The following is a 22063-nucleotide window of genomic DNA, read 5'->3' on the forward strand; positions in this document are numbered from 1 at the left end:
TCCTGAGGCCGAGACTGTCCTTAACAGAGCGTAGCATCTGCTTTTTTTCGTTAAGAGGTCGATAAATAGGTCTTACACCTCTTCTTTCCAGAACTCTGCCTATTTTGCAGGCTGTAGCACCGCAGAAAGGAAGGAATACGTTCGGTAGCTCATCGGGTGAATGTTCAACATTTTCACGTTCTGTTTTCTTGAGGAACACTGAGTTTATATCACGTGAACCAAAGCCGTTCTTTCGGAAAACCTACTTCACGTGCTTACTTTCGGAATCCAAATAGTCCTCGCCAGAACTGACACGGCAAGAAGGCCGAGAATGGTTCATAAAACAGTGCAGTCGCGACTTCGTTCTCTGATCTACTTGTTCAGTAGTTTGATTTTGCTGCAAAATGATCGTCTTCTGGCACTTCAAACTGGAATCATATTTTAAAAGAATCAAAAATAAAATAACGTTAAGTTAATCAGTTCAAAAGTAAAAGAAAAAGAAAGTGAAGACAAATATATTCCATGGATATTAATGCACAACTTTGAAGAAGATAAAAACGCAGTCAGAATAAAATCATACTAATTCAATGAAAGAAAATATACGCTGATGGAAGAAAAATTATCAACAACAACAAAAGAAAAACATAAAATTCATCATGGTTTCACCGATATACCGTATTGAAATAATAATCCAGCTATCTCTAGAAGCTTTGAATTAAGTGTTTGTTTGTCTGTTATTTTCCTTTGTGCAGTAACAAAAAATATATACTAAAACACTAATGTAGAAGGGTAAAACTGGAAACGGTCGAAATTTACCGTCACATTACTACACGGTTGTAAGTCAACTGGAATGGGTTAATGTTGGGATGTAAAACAAAGTATATATATTATATGACTTGAGAATCAGGGATACTAGTAGATGTGATTTCCTTTTAAATAGATATGCTAGCTTTATGTGTATGAGATTTTTCATTTTGTTCGCATTTTAATTTCATGTCTACAGGGCGAATTATTAAGAAGACTGGGAGGTGGTCGATTTAATCCATAATATAGAAGCATTCTTGCATAGGAATATGATATAATCACAGACTGACAATGCTAATTTATTGCTGCATATAGATTGCTTATACCATATTACACGAGAACTGTGTACTGGTGAGAAGGAAAATTTCACGAAATGTGCTAGGGTTTACTTCGAAACAGTACATAAACAGGCGACCGGTAAGTTAGTAAATTGTTCATACAGTACTGAAAGTTATTAGGAAATAAAGTCGGCTGTACGTCCAGGGAGAGCTTGTACTGAAAAGAAAGAGTGCGCGGAACACTGAGCAGAACTGGTATTTTGGGAACATCAGAGCAAGGCCGTGGGCTTGTGTGACTTCTGCGTATAATGAAGCAGCATCTGTTGTGATTCTGGACGTCATAAGTACAGTCATCACGTTGGGTAACTAAGCAGAGACAAGAGAAACAACAGGGAATTTTACTTTAATAATAAAAAATGGATAGCGAATTGTAAGCTGTGGTAGCACAGCAAATACAGAGTAAAGAGAATTGAACGATTTAAAGAATGGTCCAGAGAAGGCAAAAAGTGAGAAAGAAGAGATGAAAACTTAGTTTAATAGAAAGTATGAGGTTGTCAATAAATAGAATATAGCTGTAGAAGATAATGTTTTGGAACTGGTGACACTTCTTGGGGAAATTGCTAAATTTATAGAACCCACTATAAATCTTTCGGTTCATTGTTAAAAGATTCTACGTAGCAGATTGGTAAGGATTTTAATATACGAACAAACTAGCCAAGGAAAAAGTATTCTCTATAAACGAAAGTAGTAAATAAGTACAAACATATTGTCGATACTAAGATAGAGAAGAAACAAAGACAGGGAAAAAAAAGCTGAAGAAGATAAAATTCATGTAAAAGAAGTTAGTTTTTTTAGTAAAGATTTAAATTTTGATTATTATAACTGTTTAAGTGCAGAAAGCTTAATTTACTTGTAGTAGCGGAGAAAATAGTTATAGTGACTGTAATTGAGGTGATTCAAGTGAGGTACATAGGTTACACTGCTTAAATAGTAGCAGAAATAATAGTACTATGTCTGGTGGTAGTAGATGGGACTAGGTAGAAGGATGAAAATTAGGAGCAAAAATTATTTGGAGTCATTTTCCTCATTTTAAACTAAACAGGTCAGTCGATCCAGTTATATTTTTTATATCATGTCAAGGGTCGTTACGCACATTATGTGACAGCGACTGGAGTTTTAGATTTATGGATCGTCATTTAGAAAGAAATTTTTAACAGTGAGAAATGCTGAATATGAAACATTTTGTCACTGTAAGAGGTTTTGTACGAGCTTATGAAGCTAAATGTTGGTCAGAGAATGCTAAAGTAAATAAATAAATAAAAACAAAAAAGGAACTGTGGGTTGAACTGTTGGTCCTCAGAGACATGACGCCAAGTCTGTAGAATACCATTTCAATCAAGAGTCAAAAATGGGTGAACCAGTTAGTATGCTACATTCGATAAAAGTGCTAATTGCAAAATTACCTGATAAAGTAAGGGACTGAATAGTGGATGAAAGGTGGACACATACCCAACCTTTATTAGAATTACTTGACTAGTTAGATAAAACTGAATTTAAAGTAGCTAAATTAGTGTATGTGAAAGGATTACAGAAGGAAAACAGGAATCATTGCAGTAGTCACACAAGACCTGCCTCTGATGCTGAGATCGCTAACGTGTGCTCAAGAGGTGTTGTTCAGCATGGAGGTAAGTGGTTGGAATCCTGGTGGTGGAAAACTCTTCACTGACAATATTTGACCAGCAAGGGGAAGACAGGTGCTACCATTAAGCTCATGATCACTAGAATTTACATCAATCTCCTCGTCTGAATACCAAACCTCTCTGCTGTGTCTCATGAAGTGACGGCACATGGCACTGCTTATGATGATCCATCTGCTGGATGGGAACATTAAGCTGGGCGGCCCCCTAGTTGCTGTTATCGAGGAATAGGCTATGTGCTGCCATTGGATTTTACCCTCTATAGTCTCTGATTATCATCACAATCATATTTGTAATACAACACAAACATTAACTTACACTCCACACACACACACACACACACACACGCACAAAATGCATACATGTAGTATTGCAAATATTGTAATGGAGCATGTTGTAAATAAATAAAAATGCAAAGTTTCAATCCTCATTCTTCAAAGCTGTATAAAATGCCAGTTGCCACAAAAAGCGAAGTGAGCATGTTGCCTAGGATAAATGGGAAGGTAATGAATAGAACTGGAGGTGTCCATTCTTTCCTGTTGCCAACGTAGATCTTTTAGGTCTGATGGGACTGAAATGTAGAAAACTGGAGGAAGGGATTTTAGTGACATTTCAAATTCCAGAGATAGCTGGCCATCGATATACGCTAGAAGTAAACTTATGAGTTTTATTAGGTATGGACCGGATGATGTGCCATGGTGTCCTGTTGGACTTAACAAGCGAAACGATATGAATAAACATCAAAGGCAGACAAACGTGGATTAAGTAAAATAAAGGGCAACCATGAACAGACACAACCAATTGTTTTAGTAGTAGTAAAATAGATGTAGAATGAGAAGCACAGTTGAATAACAACTATGAAACGTATGGACATACGGGAGAAGAAGCAGAATGTCTATCAGTTTAAAACAAAATGCAATGACTCAACAGAATAAACTTAAAGCGTTTAGTGAGAGACCAGGAAGTATCAATGGTTATGAGTTTAAGTTAAGAAATAAAGTTCATGCACCCTTTTTCAAAAACAACCATAGCGAATAACTCTGCATGTTAGGGAGTTGATGAGAAAGGAAATAAATAGGATGCTCAACTGGGGTATATCTGAAAGTGAGATAGTCTTCATTCTTACACCATTTCGGCCATGTAGAAAACAAATAGCTACATTAGATTGGTGTTAAATGCTTGAAGAAACAATATAGTACCTAAAGTAGGGACAGGCATATCCCTTCCAATGGAAGGAATTCTGGTGCAATAAATAGCTTCTTTTAAAGCTGACCAATGAAAACGATTGTACTTCCATTCTGAGCTCGTTTAACGTTAAGTACAAGCATTCTGTAGTAGACTCGAACCCTCAACCTGGCAGCATGCTAAACCAAAACGCTGCACCCTGCAACAACTGCTTTCTTCTGACAGAGGTAGTTACCGTGTACGTGATTACAGTGTTGCCTGATTGCCAATCTTTAACGTCCATTTACTGCCGGAAATATGCGGAGGACGAAATTTTGTGAGGGACATAATTTTATTGCTAGTATGAGCGGAGGTCCGAGTACGTTAACGTTTCTTCACGATGTATATTTTCTGACACATACTACAGAAAGTACCATGCTGATAATGTGTCCCATCTGGCGATGCACTGCTGTTCCCGTCGACACTTTTAAAATTCTCACTCCTGTAGTTACTTTTTATAGTTTACAACATAACTAATAACTATAAACACTTCCGACAAATTCAATCGGATTCATTTCATTTTTTGATACTATGGAACTTTCCAAGGAACTCATCTCGCTCATTGAAAATTTTGGACTCCATTCGCCTGGCTCATCTTACACAGAACTGTAGCATGTTGAAATTCTGCTGCCGTAACCGTTGACAATGAAGTAGAAGATAACTCAAAAATCTTCACCAACTTCAGATATAATTTGGCGTTAAATTATAAATAACAGAAGTCTACAAAGATGAAGTTTTACAGTTCATTCATCCAAAGAAAATAATTACACAACTACAACTTAACCAAAAGCCTGTTTGTCGCTGACAATGTTAACACTTACCTCAGACATTTTCACTATATGTACAACATAAGATATACCGTAATATTTCATAGATATGAATATCATTTTTGTGCTAATTACCGCAATTTTCACTGTGATCTTTCATGACGGTAGTACTGGAAGTAAATTTAGCTTCTTTATGAACTATCCTAATTGAACATTGGCTAAAAAGAAACGAGAAACACAGTTTCTCAGCTAACTGTACCAGCCTAGGACGAGGATTTCTTTTTTTCAAAAAATGTATAAGAATAATTAGAGATTATTGCAAGTTGACTTTCGACATTAATATGCCATAGAAAATCCTCAATAATGAGAAACATTTAACACTTCCGTTTATATCGTACATTTGTTCATTTATTTATTTGATTACATTCCACTCTTCATTAAGTGCTGTTTGTGGTTATCAATGAGAGGCATATCGCAGATTTAAATGGAGCTGTGGTCGGAAAGTGTGAAATTGTAGTGGCGTGTAAAAAATTAAGGACGAAAGTTACTTGTGTGATGTGTGCCAAGTAACTTAACTCGCTGAAAGTTGGACTATACATAGAATGAACTGCGCAGCATAGCACAAAGGCACTGAAAGAACTTTCAATGAGACGAGCAAAAACGACACTACCATTCCAAGAAAATAATTACAATGAAGACACCACGATCTTTGATGAGTCCATGTACATTACAAAATGCGGGACATGGTCCTTAATAGCGTTTGTGGTCACCCCGTACGATACTGCTAGCTCTGCATCGTGTTTCCATGCTGGGAACAACGTTGGTAAGGACTTTTTACGATATGACGTTGCATTCCTCCACCAGTGCGGCTGACAACTTTGGTTTGACAACTGCGGGGTGGTCGTTGATGCAATTGTACGTGTTTCAGCAGTACGTCATCTGTCGCTTTTAACACCTGCCCCATGAGAATTAAGTCGGAGGAACGAGCAGATCAGTCTACCCGCCAAATATCATTTCGCGCCGAGAGCTCCTTCACCTGCCCTGTCTAGACAGTCGCGTATTGTCATACATAAACATGAAACCAGGACCGAACGCACTGGTGGAAAAATGCAAACAGGGAAGTAATGCAGGGTCACAATAACGTTTACCGTTGAATGTACCGTATTCCAAGACGTGCAGATCAGTGCGTCCGTGAGATACTATGCCTCCCCACACAATAGCAATCGGACCCTCAACAATATCGTGTTCGACAGCGCTCCTGGATGCCTTACATACCCTCATATGGCAAGAGGTGTGAACACGTAATGCAATCAGGAACTATTTTACACGTCTTATGATACCTGATGATGGTAAGAGCACTGAAACGTGGCGGTGAACTACAGAAACGGAGGAAAAACGCAACACCAAGAAGTCGCTGTGCGACGTAGACGAGTCTGCAGCTCAAAGATGATGTCCCTTCCAGTTTCGGGCCAGTCGGGCTAGTAGCGCCACTACGACGGTGAAAATTAAATTTTCTTTGGAATACACGTCGTAACGGTCGTGAGCGTCTATTACGTTTGGGACTGGCCGTGGTGAGTTAGTATTAGTCAAAAACGCCTTGAAGACGACAAAGACGTCATTATTCATTTGAAAGAGGCCGTGTAATACGGCTACGAGAAGACGGGTGTTTCTTATACGATACTGCAGAAAGACTTGGCAGTAATGTAGTCTCTGTACATGATTGCTGGCACTGGTGGTCACGAGAATGAACGGTCGCAAGAGACTGTGCTCCTGACGGCTACGTGGCACTAACAAGAGGGAAGATCGTCCTATTCAGTGTATGCCACTGGTGCATCATACTACGTTTGCAGCAGCAACTGGAGCAGAGGTGGCACCACAGTGGCACAACGAACTGTTACAAACCGGTTACTTTAAGGACGGCTGAGAGCCAGGCACCCAGTGGTATGCATTCCACTGACCCCACTAACATCAGTGGTTTAAGCCCAGAGCTCATTGGCAGGATAAGATCTGCTTTGTTTTCCGATTAAAGCTGGTTCTGCCTCGATGTCAGAGATGGCTGTGTGTTGGTTGGGAGAAGGCTAGTTGACGGCCTCCAACCAAGCTGTCTGCATCCTAGACATATTGCACCTACATCTGGTGGTCTGGGATACATCTACATCTACATCTACATCCATACTCCGCAAGCCACCTTACGGTGTGTGGCAGAGGGTACCCGGAGTACCTCTATCGGTTCTCCCTTCTATTCCAGTCTCGTTCGTGGAAAGAAGGATTGTCGGTATGCTCCTGTGTGGGCTCTAATCTCTCTGATTTTATCCTCATGGTCTCCGCGCGAGATATACGTAGGAGGGAGCAATATACTGCTTGACTCTTCGGTGAAGGTATGTTCTCGACACTTTAACAAAAGCCCGTACCGAGCTACTGAGCGTCTCTCCTGCAGAGTCTTCCACTGGAGTTTATCTATCATCTTCGTAACGCTTTCGCGATTACTAAATGATCCTGTAACGAAGTGCGCTGCTCTCCGTTGGATCTTCTATCAACCCTATCTAGTAGGGATCCCACACTGCTGAGCAGTATTCAAGCAGTGGGCGCACAAGCGTACTGTAACCTACTTCCTTTGTTTTCGGATTGCATTTCCTTAGGATTCTTCCAATGAATCTCAGTCTGGCATCTGCTTTACCCACGGTCAACTCAGTCTGGCATCTGGCTTTACCCACGATCAACTTTATATGATCATTCCATTTTAAATCACTCCTAATACGTACTCCCAGATAATTTATGGAATTAACTGCTTCCAGTTGCTGACCTGCTATATTGTAGCTAAATGATAAGGGATCTTTCTTTTTGTGTATTCGCAGCACATTACACTTGTCTACATTGAGATTGTGTTGCCATTCCCTGCACCACGCGTCAATTCGCTGCAGATCCTCCTGCATTTCAGTAAAATTTTCCATTGTTACAACCTCTCGATACGCCACAAAATCATCTGCAAAAAGCCTCAGTGAACTTCTGATGTCATCCACAAGGTCATTTATGTATACTGTGAATAGCAACGGTCCTATGACACTCCCCTGCGGCACACCTGAAATCATTCTTACTTCGGAAGACTTCTCTCCGTTGAGAATGACATGCTGCGTTCAGTTATCTGGCAGCTCTTCAATCCAATCACACCATTGGTCTTATAGTCCATATGCTCTTACTTTGTTCATTAAACGACTGTGGGGAACTGAATCGAACGCCTTGCGGAAGTCAAGAAACACGGAATCTACCTGCGAACCCGTGTCTATGGCCCTCTGAGTCTCGTGTACGAATAGCGCGAGCTGGGTTTCACACGACCGTCTTTTTCGAAACCCATGCTGATTCCTACAGAGTAGATTTCTATTCTCCACTAAAGTCATTATACTCGAACATAATACGTGTTCCAAAATTCTACAACTGATCGACGTTAGAGATATAGGTCTACAGTTCTGCACATCTGATCGACGTCCCTTCTTGAAACAGGGATGACCTGTGCCCTTTTCCAATCCTTTGGAACGTTTCGCTCTTCTAGAGGCCTACAGTACACCGCTCTAAGAAGGGGGGCTAGTTCCTTCGCGTACTCTGTGTAAAATCGAACTGGTATCCCATCAGGTACAGCGGTCTTTCCTCTTTTGAGCGATTTTAATTGTTTCTCTATCCCTCTGTCGTCTATTTCGATATCTACCATTTTGTCATCTGTGCGACAATCTAGAGAAGGATTTAGTATGGCAGCAAGAACAGTCCCGTGGTTATCCTATACATACTAACTGCAAATTTATACGTCAATCTATCGATTCGACTTTTTGTGCTGCCATTTATGAACGACATTCCAGGGACTATTTTCCAACAGGATAACGCTCGCCCACGTACTACTGTTGGAAGGCAACAAGCTCTACAGAGTGCCAACATCGTGGCTTGATCTGCACGGACACGAGCTCTGTCTGCAATCGAGCACATATGGGACATCATCGGACGCCAATTCCAATCCACAAACAGCTTTAACAGTGCCTCTATTGGCCTAGCGACTGCAACAGACATAGAACTCCATCCCATAAACTGACATCCGGCACCTTTTTGCATGCTAGCATTCAACATTCGGTGCTTACACCGGTTATTAATGTTCCAGCATTTGACATTTGTAATGGCTTATCTTGAATTTACATTAATCTGTGTTCTTCCAATGTTAGTCACTTAAATAATTATGTTATCCAGATAAATGTATTTCCAAAATTTCATTTCTCTGTTTTAAATGTTTTTTGGACTTGCAAGTTGTTTGCGTCAGTGTATGAGGGAAGAAAGTTCCCTTTTTACATGAATTTGTGGAAGGGGTGCAGAAATTGTGATTCCGGAGTAGAAAGATGGAAAACGGCCGTGCCCTTGAATGAAATCAATCCGGAATTTTGCCTCAGACGATGAGACGACTGAAAAAAAGCACGGGAAAACTAAAACTGGATGGCTGGGCGGAGGTTTGAATCACCGTCTTCCTGAATACTTATGAGCAAGAAGTGCGAATGACACGGTGATGAGCATGGAAGGAAAAGAAAACCAACAAAGTCAATGAGCAGCACAAGGATTATTGGCTACAGAGCCTAATTCGCAAGAAAAGAAGCAGCAACAGAAACACGATACGTATGCATGAAAGGATTTCAGGATTCTCAAGATAAGTCTTTGATTGACATCAAAACAAAATTTTCCTCCATTAATTGTCTTCGTTGGCACCCGGAATTGAAGCTACACTTCACTAAAACAAAAATTTGCGGGAACCCTTTGGTGATATTTAATACTGTCCTGCAACAGTGAAAACTGTCGTCAGCGTTTCGACGTCGCCACAGTTTTGACGGGTAATGCCGATGTCGTAATGCAGCGGCCTTTGCTCAAACCGCAGCTCGCTGATATCTCGTCTACTTTTGCGGATGAGAGCCGCCTGTAACAGACCACACAACTGATGAGTTTGTCTAGTGTGAAGGTAGTGTTAGCGACAGAGGAATCTACACCCACCTTGGTAATCCAGTGGCCTGTAAGGTTGCGGAAGCTGCTCGCCCAGAGGCTAACACTGCTTGCAGAGGACAAGACACAATCGTCTGCGAGGAGCTCTCGAAGCGATGCCATAATGAGAAGTGCCACCAGGAGCTGCCACATGCATTCCTTGACCATACTGCCCTTTTTAGAACCAGACACAACACACTTCGAAGTACCCAGGCACGATACAGAGGTCGATTCGAAAGCGCAATGCCTGACAAGATAGGCAAAACATGCAGAACACATGGTCAAATGTCTATGTAACTGTTCACGTACGCTCCATCGTCGGGTATGTAATAGGTTGCAATTCAGTTGGTCCGCAGCTCGTGATCGTGCGGTAGCGTTCTCGCTTCCCACGCCCGGGATCCCGGGTTCGATTCCCGGCGTGGTCAGGAATTTTCTCTGCCTCGTGATGACTGGGTGTTGTGTGATGTCCTTAGGTTAGTTAGGTTTACGTAGTTCTAAGTTCTAGGGGACTGATGGCCATAGATGTTAAGTCCCATAGTGCTCAGAGCCATTTGAACCAATTCAGTTGAATGGCCACAAGACCACACAAATGATGTTCTTGTTGAGTGTTGTAACCAGCCTTGGTGAGGTACACACTGAGCTGATAAAATTCATGGGATGCTTCCTTTTGCCTGACGGAGTGCAGCAACTTGACGTGGCATGGACTCAATAAATCTCAGGAAGCTCTACAGCCTTCACTATTGCCGGTGCAGGATTTTGTGCAAAATTGACCTTCCGATTATGTTCCATAAATGATAATGGGATTCATGTCGGGCGATCGGTGGCATGGCGCATTGTCACTCATAGAACTTCCATCGTTGTTTGGAAACATCACTTCGATGAATAGCTGAAAATGGTCTCCAGAACCCAGACCATTCCGTACACACACAGCTCGCACCATTATCGAGCCACCACCAAGCTTCACAGTGGCTTGTTGACAATTGGGGTCCATGGCTTCATTGAGCTGCACGAGTTTCGAACCTTAAAACCAGCTCTCACCAACTGAAATTGGGACTCATTGGATCAAGTCACGGCTTTGCAGTCGTCTATGGTGAAGCAAAACGATCACGAACCCTGGGCAGGTGCTGCATGTCATGTCGTGCTTTTAGAAAAGGCACCCACGTTGGTCGTTTGTTGCCATATCCCGTCAACGATAAATTTTGCCACACTGTCCGAACGGATATGTTCTTTGTACGTCCCACGACGAATTCTGCGGTTACCTCACGCAGTGTTGCTTGTCTCTTACCACTGAAAACTCCACGCAAACGTCACTGTTCTGGGTCAATAAGTGAAGGCCGTCGGCCACTGCGTCGTCCGTGGTGAGACGTAATGCCTGAAATTTGGTATTCTTGGCACACTCTTGACGCTGTGGATCGCAGAATACTGAAACCCCTAACGATTTCCGAAATGGGATGTACTATGCATATAGTTCCAACTGCCATTACGCATTCAGAGTCTGTTAACTCCTTTCGGGTTACCATAACAATAATTTTTTCACATGAATAATCTATGTACAAACTACAGCTCCGTCATTGCACTGCCCTATTACATCTTGTGTACGCAGTAATACCACCATTTCTATACGTGATACCGTTGTCCTGCGTCATCTGTCACATTACAGCATAAAAAGCGTGAGCAACGTCCGATGCTGCGTGACCAGTAAGAAGGACTCGGAGATACTGCGTACTCGTGTGAGACAGCATTATCGGCACCTGACTGAGTTTGAAAGCCGTAACGCTGTTGGTCTCAACTCTATCGGCTGATTGAATCATGTGATATACAGATTGCTGCAGCATTCGCATTTGACAGTGGCCCGATATTGGGCTGCATGAAAATGTGAGGTCAAGCATAATCGTCACCAACGTTCTTATCAAACGCGTCTGACAACCGGAAGGGAGTATCGCCGTATTCTGTACCAAGCACATCCGCGCGTACCTTCATGTAATGGACTCGATGCGGTAAATTGTGACCTTCCCAGCCGCTGGTTGGAGACTGGCAGCAGCCGAAACGGGGAATTATCATCCCATGCGTAGATTGCCATTAACATCACAACACATATGGCTGTGTTTGGAATGACGCGGAGAAGCTGCTGATGGATGGTGTTACAGTGTGTTACCAATGAATCGAGCTTCTGCACGACCACCACTGGCGAGTATTGCGGCGAGCTGAGGAGAAATTCCGTTCTTGCAGTGTTGTAGAGAGACACTTCGGTGCTACTCCTGGGATCATGGTGTGGAAACGATCGCGTTTGGCTGCAGGATACGCCTTGACCTCACGTTATAGTTGGCTATTGCTGTGGGAACTCTGATGGCACAACTGTACGTCATGGATATCTTGAGTCCTCATGTATTACCTCTCATGCGACGGTAATGTGGCTCCATTTAACAACAGGGCATTATTGCGTGATCTTGTACTTCCATGTCTCCAATAGACCATGTCTGGGACCAGCTCAGACGTCCATTCCCTTCAGCTGAGACGTCCATTCCGTCCCATGACCAGTATGCAGTATATCAAGGACCAGTTTCATCACTTGTGGCCCAGCTTAGGAGACGACACAATGGCTTTACGAGACCCTTCCCAGACGAGGACTCGAACTTCTGCCCGGACCAGCCGCAAGTACACGAGTAAACCGTATGTTTATGAAAGTACGTTTCTTCATGAATCTGTAACTTAATTTACTTTCAAAATGGCACATTTGAAAATATTTTGTAAGTAGAATCACTTTAAAGCAGCACGGAGTACCGTCCCGTGATTACCCCTACGTTTCTATTTTAACAAGCGGTCCTTAAAGAGTCAGGCAAGTGGTAAATCTGTGTTGTGGTCGTGGCACATATTGATTTTGCGACAGTACTTTCCCGCTTCTTTTCTCAAATGTAGCTACTACGGCCATGTTGCGGACTGTCTGAGCATGCAGAAATTTATCCAAGAAGAGAGTGGAGGAGAGGAAGACTTTAAAATTACCATTCTCATAAAAATTAGTTGACTAGTTACGAGGTGTTGGCATATCAAAATAATTAAATTTTGTGGTTGACTCAAAAACTTTTCACATCCCAGACAAATTAGCGTCAAGAATGTTTCAGAAACTTCTGAAATGAATAAAATCTATGCTCCAGATCCCAGGTGGGGGGATGCGGACAAGTACTGCTCCCTCCGCCCTCTCTTTCCCGACTCCCCACCCTCCCGGTCCCTCCCGGTCCCTCCCGTCCAAAGACACACACACACACACACACACACACACACACACACACACACACACACAAGTTGCGGATGCCTGTTTGCTCTATGACACCAGTGAGTCTTGTACCTCAAAATGACCAGGAGAATGTGTCTCACCAAACGTGAGGGTATCCATACTTTCGACAATATTTTGTTTTCTTGCCAATAATGGATGGAAACAAAGAAAATGTGGATTATACATTTCTGTCATGTCCACACCCTGAAACAAAGTGCACAAATATGGCACACTTTTTTACATCACCGAGCGTAGTACGGCAGTATTTTTGTTAGTCAACTCGCCTTCTGTAGCAGTGGGTTCGAATCCTCGTCTGTGATCTAGATGTAGTCCTTCTGAATTTCTTTAAAACGATTGAGTCGAATGCCGACTCGGTACCTTATAGCCAATATCAGTTTCCGTCCATGACAGCATCGTGAACGAAACGTCACGTCATACCACAAATTTCTCTTTTTCATTTTAGTGCTGAAGATTATTCACTTTCGGAATGGTCAGTCTGCCTCTATGTACGTACTTCTGAATTCATACACACATCATTTACTCAATTTGTAAAGAGCAACAGGTAAGTTTCAGATTAGTTAATCAATGTCTGGCGTCTTTATTACTCGTGAATATTTGTAGGCTTTCAGTGAATGTTGGTTTCTCGCTTTTATTTTCTGTAATTCATTACCTTATTCCACGAAGGCATTGACCGTGTTGTCTCACACTGGCATAAAAGTATGAACGGTTACTTCTGAAATGATAAAAAGATTAGTTACTCTCTTCCATCTATCTCGATTTCATTTAACTGCCCGCCTATACACTGAAAACTCCATACATACTCTCAAAGGAATGGGATTCGGGGAAGGAAGTATAGCTCACGACGCACAAATAGCTAGAGTATATTCATACATTACGTGAGAATGGTAGCACTTAGTGACCTGCAACCAACATTATATATAATTTCAAATCTTTACGAGACTTTATCTCCGACAACCCCTAGAAAATGTTCAAAGGTAGAAAGCTTGTCGCTCACTAGGTTGTCAAAACGTTCTGGGTTCAGCCACCGCTTAAAATTTGAATAAGAACAGTCAGAAACGGTGGCCGAAGACTTCCGAGGTAAGAACTCTGCCAACGGCAGGCAAAGGAGTGGACTGAGGTACAGGGCACTCTCTTGCCCTTGTCATGGGAAACGGCCCTATTTAATTTCATTGTGTTTATTATCACGGCTGATTATATCTTTTTTACTAAGCTTTTTTTGATGAATTTGAAATTAAATGTGGCTTACTTTGTATGGGGATGTCTGTTAGTGAGTGATCACGTGTTAACGGCAGTCAGTTTAATACGTCTGCTTTGCTTTCAGAATAGAACCTGTTTCTAAAATTTCACTTTTCACAAAACTAAGTCCGATAACGTTTGGGCGTAAATCACGTTCCGAAACTATACTCGCCAACAGACAGTCCCGGTAGAGGACCTAGCCAAAAAAATATAGTAGTAATATCTGGAGAACTGCATTCAAATGTCAATACTTAAAAACATTTTTTACATAATTTTTCAAGTACGTAATTTTTTGCTTCAATTGACGATTCATGTAGCCAAAGATAATTTTAATTTGAGTTACACTTGCATTTGAGTTCAAACATTTTAAAAGCCAGAATAATAAAAAATTAATTACTAATTTCGAAACGGAATAGTAATAAGTAATAATAAAAAGCCACCATTAAAAAAATGGTTCAAATGGCTCTGAGCACTATGGGACTCAACATCCGTGGTCATAAGTCCCCTAGAACTTAGAACTACTTAAACATAACTAACCTAAGGACATCACACACATCCATGTCCGAGGCAGGATTCGAACCTGCGACCGTAGCAGTCGCGCGGTTCCTGATTGAGCGCCTAGAACCTCTAGACCACCGCGGCCGGCGCCACCATTAAAGAATGTGGGCCCAGTACTAGGACCGAGAGAGGAAGAGGCTAATTGAGTTCTGCGATAAATTTCAGCTACTAATAGCCAATACTCCGCTCAGGAATCAAAGGAGCATGAGGCGTACTTGGAAAATAACGGGAGATACCTGAAGAGTTACGGCAGAGGTTCCGAAATCAGATACTGGTCTGTAAGGAGTACCAAGGAGCAGATATAAACTCAGATCACAGCCGAGTAATGATGAAGAGTAGACTGAAGCTTAAGAGACTAGTCAGGAAGAATCAATTCGCGTGGAAACGAAGTATAAGAGTACTAAGGAATGTGGAGGTACGCTTGAAGTTCTCTGAGGCTGTAAATACTGTGGTAAGAAATAGTTCAGTAGGAGGTGCAAATAAAGAGGAAAGCCCGTCTCTTAAAAATAGCAGTGATGGAAGTTGGAAACAAAGACATAGATACAAATGAGGTAACCATGGGTAACACGAGAAATACTTCAGTTGGTTGATGACAGAAGAACAAAGATGTTAAGGGAGGTTCAGGAGTGCGCAAATACATGTCACTTAGGAATGAAATAAATGGGGAGTTCAAGTAAGATAATGCGAAATGGCTGCAGGAAAAATGTGAAGAAATCGAAAAGGAAACGATTGTTGGAAGGATTTTCTCAGCGTATAGAAAAGTCAAATCAACCTTCCGTGAATTAAAAGCAATGACCGTAACACTGAATCCATTACCTGATTCAGTATTGTATTACTTGTGTTCCTGCAAATTTTTTTGGAACATGGCATTTTGCTGTATGCATTTTGTTGTTGACTCTCAGAAGTAATGCGGTATGTGTAACCTTCTGAAGAAGGGTACCAAGTGCCCGAAACGGGTAAGAAAATTAAACTCTTTTTATGGAACTAGTTGATTATAATTTGGTTATGGACACACAATCCTTGGTAGTAACGTGCCTTCCGGAGTAACCATAGTGCCCATGGAATACCACGATATGACTGATCAGATAATTACCGAATCCCCGCCATGTTTCACTCTTGGGACGTTGGATGGGAAGCTGAGAGAGTAAAACAAGACTGATCCGCCCAAATTTTTCCACACTACGTTTTTCTGTTACGGGAATTTGGATCAGTGATAAGTGGGTATAAATTTCCAGATCACCTTGCAGTTACCTCTTGTGGAGCCCTATTCGTTTCGTTTCAGTGCTGGCAAGGATCACGAGGCCGACATTCAGTTCTGGAACGACTTCTACTGCTGTCGTCGTCTCATTTTTCGCCACGATCGCCTGCAATGACCGTGTGTCACGATACTCATCACAAATTATCACCATCGTTTAGACTTAGTGGATGATGTTTTTCCGCTTTCCCCGTATGCTGTATAAATCTTTGTTACGGGGCGTCTTGAAACACCAAACACTTTGGCTCCCTTGGTTACATGCCATACGACCACCAACAATTTTCTCACGTTCAAATTCTTTGAATTGTGACATAGCACAACACAGATCACTGTTCTAGTAGCGACTGACGCTTGCTTTAAACTGAGGATACTGCACAGGTGCCGTTCGTGGTTGAATAAAACGTAACTTTCTTGCGGGTCCTCTAATCTCCTTTCGGTACACTCGTTTGACTATATAAAATTGTGACTACTATTGACTGCGTAAGAACACTGTTCTGTATTACTATCAGTCCAGATGCAAATCAATACCGTGATAATGCAAATATCAGAAAGCGTATTATTAGAGGTGTCACAGCTTTTAACGCTCATAAGCTCAAACTTATTACAACAAAGAAACGTTAAAAAGCAATTCTCAACTTGATATTACCGAACAAAAATTTTTGTACTCGAGCAGGACAAGGATATTCTACTCAAAAACTAATATCCCTGTTAATTAACCATGAAACATCTTAAACATGGTTTCAGTCACAAGAAACAAAGTACACGCATGTTTAAAATCGAAATGGGTAGCGCGAAGTATGCACTGGACGTTGATCCAAATCCACCACATAATCTAACGGTTAAATAATAATAACAATAATTATAATAAGCACAGTCAACTGTTAGGTGTATACACTCCTGGAAATTGAAATAAGAACACCGTGAATTCATTGTCCCAGGAAGGGGAAACTTTATTGACACATTCCTGGGGTCAGATACATCACATGATCACACTGACAGAACCACAGGCACATAGACACAGGCAACAGAGCATGCACAATGTCGGCACTAGTACAGTGTATATCCACCTTTCGCAGCAATGCAGGCTGCTATTCTCCCATGGAGACGATCGTAGAGATGCTGGATGTAGTCCTGTGGAACGGCTTGCCATGCCATTTCCACCTGGCGCCTCAGTTGGACCAGCGTTCGTGCTGGACGTGCAGACCGCGTGAGACGACGCTTCATCCAGTCCCAAACATGCTCAATGGGGGACAGATCCGGAGATCTTGCTGGCCAGGGTAGTTGACTTACACCTTCTAGAGCACGTTGGGTGGCACGGGATACATGCGGACGTGCATTGTCCTGTTGGAACAGCAAGTTCCCTTGCCGGTCTAGGAATGGTAGAACGATGGGTTCGATGACGGTTTGGATGTACCGGGCACTATTCAGTGTCCCCTCGACGATCACCAGTGGTGTACGGCCAGTGTAGGAGATCGCTCCCCACACCATGATGCCGGGTGTTGGCCCTGTGTGCCTCGGTCGTATGCAGTCCTGATTGTGGCGCTCACCTGCACGGCGCCAAACACGCATACGACCATCATTGGCACCAAGGCAGAAGCGACTCTCATCGCTGAAGACGACACGTCTCCATTCGTCCCTCCATTCACGCCTGTCGCGACACCACTGGAGGCGGGCTGCACGATGTTGGGGCGTGAGCGGAAGACGGCCTAACGGTGTGCGGGACCGTAGCCCAGCTTCATGGAGACGGTTGCGAATGGTCCTCGCCGATACCCCAGGAGCAACAGTGTCCATAATTTGCTGGGAAGTGGCGGTGCGGTCCCCTACGGCACTGCGTAGGATCCTACGGTCTTGGCGTGCATCCGTGCGTCGCTGCGGTCCGGTCCCAGGTCGACGGGCACGTGCACCTTCCGCCGACCACTGGCGACAACATCGATGTACTGTGGAGACCTCACGCCCCACGTGTTGAGCAATTCGGCGGTACGTCCACCCGGCCTCCCGCATGCCCACTATACGCCCTCGCTCAAAGTCCGTCAACTGCACATACGGTTCACGTCCACGCTGTCGCGGCATGCTACCAGTGTTAAAGACTGCGATGGAGCTCCGTATGCCACGGCAAACTGGCTGACACTGACGGCGGCGGTGCACAAATGCTGCGCAGCTAGCGCCATTCGACGGCCAACACCGCGGTTCCTGGTGTGTCCGCTGTGCCGTGCGTGTGATCATTGCTTGTACAGCCCTCTCGCAGTGTCCGGAGCAAGTATGGTGGGTCTGACACACCGGTGTCAATCTGTTCTTTTTTCCATTTCCAGGAGTGTATATTGGACGGTGATTCAAATCCAGCACATAAACTGACTGTTAAATGTTAATAATAGTAATAATAATAAGCACAGTCAAATGTTAGATACCGCTCTTCTTCAACAGACATAATAGACATAACTGAAACTGAAACGACAAGAAGAAAAAATTTTGTGCTTACCCGCATTTGAACACAGCACGCCTCGTGATGACTGGGTGTTGTGTGATGTCCTTAGGTTAGTTAGGTTTAAGTAGTTCTAAGTTCTAGCGGACTGATGACCATAGATGTTAAGTCACATAGTGCTCAGAGCCATGTGTGTGTGAACACAGCACCTGTCGCCATTGATTTATAGACACAAATAGAGGTCAAATAACGGTTTCTTTTAGCATTAGCGACATGGGCGCATGTCTGAACTGGAAACGAAGTGATGAAAAGTTCCGTGTCTTACTGGCACTAATCGAGATTGTTGACAACGCACGAAAAAATGTTAGAAACCAAGATTATATTTACCTGTAGTCTGCTGTGCTCATGTTACATGAAGTTAATTTTTGAGCAGGACCAGGATTCGAACACAGACACGTGCGTTCCGTGGAGACCTCGAACAGTTTGCACGAGAAGATGAGACTGTATCACCCCGAAGAGGTCAAACCCGCGAAAGAACAGAGTTCTCTTTAAATTCCAGTCCATCACAAGTATTTCCAACATCTCAGGTACAAATGTAATAAGAAATGAGTGGTCTGTGACCTTACGTCGATTGGTTTATTAATAAAGTAAAATTTGTGGTGTAAGAACGGTTACTGCTGATAGCGTTTAAACTTGCCGCGACTTTCCACCCTACGTCCACTCTCTTCTCGTCGGTAGGGAAGGGACATCATGTTTAATGTGGATTTGGAAGAAAAGATGCAACCCTGCGCTACTCACGTGTTGTTCCCAGAGGTGAAGCGTCTGTTCGCGCTTATTGAAATTTGTTTTCTAATATGTGGATCGAACTGAGGCATTGAGCATATAGAATCATAATAATTCCAACAGACTAGCGATCTACATGCACGCAGCTGGCTCATGATTTTCTGGTAACGAGGGATACTTCATTCTCTATGAGAATACTGACTTCCAGGAGCTAGAATGCAGCTTGTTCGAAAATTCTTTTATTTGCTCATTCGCGTATCCTAGACGAGCTGTCGAGAAAATCCAATAAGTTCTTTCGATTTGGTTTTGTAATCACTAAAATAAAATCACATGACAGCCATCTCTGTCCTTCATTGTTAGATAACTGAGGAGAATGTTTCTGGTTATGATATCGGGATCCTGTTTCAGAAAAGAAATTTTCAGAAAGTAATATGAAGTTGAAATCTGCTTTTTAAATTTTGTTCATTATAATGAATTTGAGATGACGAACATTAAATGTTATGTCATTTCTAACAACGCGTTTCCTGATATTTGTGCTCTCACGATATTAATTTGCATCTTGACTGATAACCATACAGGGCAGTGTCCTCTGGTTGTCTCGTGTAGTATCCGTTTTGTGTAAACAAACGACTGTACCGGAAAGAATGTTATGTGATCTGCGTTTCGTACAAAGCAGCCAGAAAGAAATACTTTTAAGCATCTTAATCACTGTTGAGCTTACAGATTGGCAGTGGCGTAGCGTGGTTGTAAAGGTTGGGGAGACTCTCCAGTTATTGTAGGGAGACAAATTGGTACAATAACCAATAATTTAAACAAATGAAACAAAATGCACCAAATAAAACAATAACATCAACTACTACTACTACTACCGCTACCACCGCCACTAATAATAATAATAAGTAACTTGTTCAAAAAACGATGACAGATTTATAGAACTCCAGCAGCAAGAGAAGAAGTTCTTATATTTTCTTGTACACAAGTGCAACGCGCCTGTCTTTTCTTTCCTCGAATAAGTCTCTAACTGGGTCTATAAGGATCTGATCACTGGGTAGGGTAGCTCCCCAAGTAGCGTCTTTTCTATTGCTAACGTGCTCAAACACGACAGCCGGGTGTTGGACACTGAATTCCTTAAATAATTCATCACTCGTTTAAGAGTACTCATGCTTCGTTCACTGCTTGCTGTAGTTGCGGGTAGGGTCAAACACCCAGTTGTTTCTTCATAAACAGAGTCTAAATCATTGTTGACAATGTACTTTAAGAGGATTCTTGAAGATAAGTGTTTTTTTCATCAGCGTATATGTTACACAGCTCATTTTCAAGTTGTTCTTGTTTGAAAAAAGGGCACTGTTCTAACAATTGAAGCAATTTTAACTTTGGGAATTGTTTTTGATGGTTTGGGAAGCACGTTTCGTTCAAAAGTTCAACAAACTGAATCTGGGGAAGTCTTGAAACCTTCTTTCCATCTGAACAATTTGAAAATCCAGTATCTCGTAAATTAGTGCCCTGAGAGATGTCTTTTGACTGTCACATGATGATAAGTTGCCATTCAAACACAAGCTGGATTTAATGCATTCATCAACTAATGTTTCCGTTCTTAACGGTCGTAAGTTTCTTATTTCGTCATGGCAGAATGTTATACTGTCAGATTTTGACAGAAGAACATTAAAGAGATGATCAACATAAACAAAGCGCCCTCGGTAGAAGCAAAGTAAGTAGACAAACGTAGGATCATCCATCCGTCGTTTCAATCCCACTGCACAGCTCAAAGATTCTGGGTCCCACTGAGAGTCTGTATCATCAAATATACAATTAAAAACACTATATAGCCCTGAGAAATTACTAGATGTTGTTGAAACTGCCCTGGAACGAAAGTTCCAGCGATTGTTGCTTGCATGCGGCAGTTTCAATCCTTTCTCAGTTAGCAATACAGTTCGTTTTGATGATTTGCTGAAAAACGAATGGAATGCAGTAAGATCACTTACAAACATGCGTACTTGTCGTATGATTTTGGAGGAATGTAACAGTACCAAATGCAGTTGGTGTGCGTAACAATGAATAAACAGCGCATAGTGACAGAACTGCTTCAACAATTGTTGTAGTCCTCTTTCCCTGCCCGCCACTACTGAAGCGCCATCATATGGTTGAATAACCACTTTTTCTTCCACATTCCATTTCTTCAATACTGCATGAATAATGTTTGACAAACATTCAGCAGTTCTATCTCCAGAAACATCATAAAATCCAACGAATCTTTCCTCAATTTTGTCTGCAATACAATACCTGAATATTATACTGATTTGACTCTTGCATGACTCGTCTAATATTTCATCAGCCTGAATCGAAATGAAACTGCAGTTCTGAATTGCAGATTTTATTTTCTCATTAGCTGCCTGAGTTATGGTTTCTATTAGATCATTCTGTATATCTGGAGAAGTTCCTTTAAAGGTTGAAGATGATGACAGATGCTCTCGGATTAACTGCTCTCCTTGGGCTAGTAAATCCAACAATTGCAGATAGTTACCTTTGTTGCTGGAAGATCCGTCATCTCGATGGCCGCGAAAGGCTAGTTCTTGTTTACAAATTAATACAATTGCCTGAATAAGACGAGCCAATACTCTCCTGCTGGACGCAACTTGTATGTCGTATTTTATTGCTATCAGACCAGCGGCTTCAGAAAGGGCGTTCTCATTCTACTTTTGCCCAATAACTGAAATGATTCTTTGTTCTGTAGGTGACGTTTTGATATCTGATGCTTTTGTGCTTTCCTATC

The 22063-nt window shown here is 42.2% G+C and overlaps 1 protein-coding gene across 1 annotated transcript in view; it reads left to right on the plus strand.

Moving 5' to 3' along the window:
- The window catches only part of LOC126457036 (uncharacterized protein K02A2.6-like), a 432608-nt gene that overhangs the window by 44101 nt on the left and 366444 nt on the right, over positions 1–22063 (plus strand). The window lies entirely within an intron of this gene.

Source organism: Schistocerca serialis, chromosome 2 (genome assembly GCF_023864345.2).
Source record: "Schistocerca serialis cubense isolate TAMUIC-IGC-003099 chromosome 2, iqSchSeri2.2, whole genome shotgun sequence".
NCBI lineage: Eukaryota > Metazoa > Arthropoda > Insecta > Orthoptera > Acrididae > Schistocerca > Schistocerca serialis.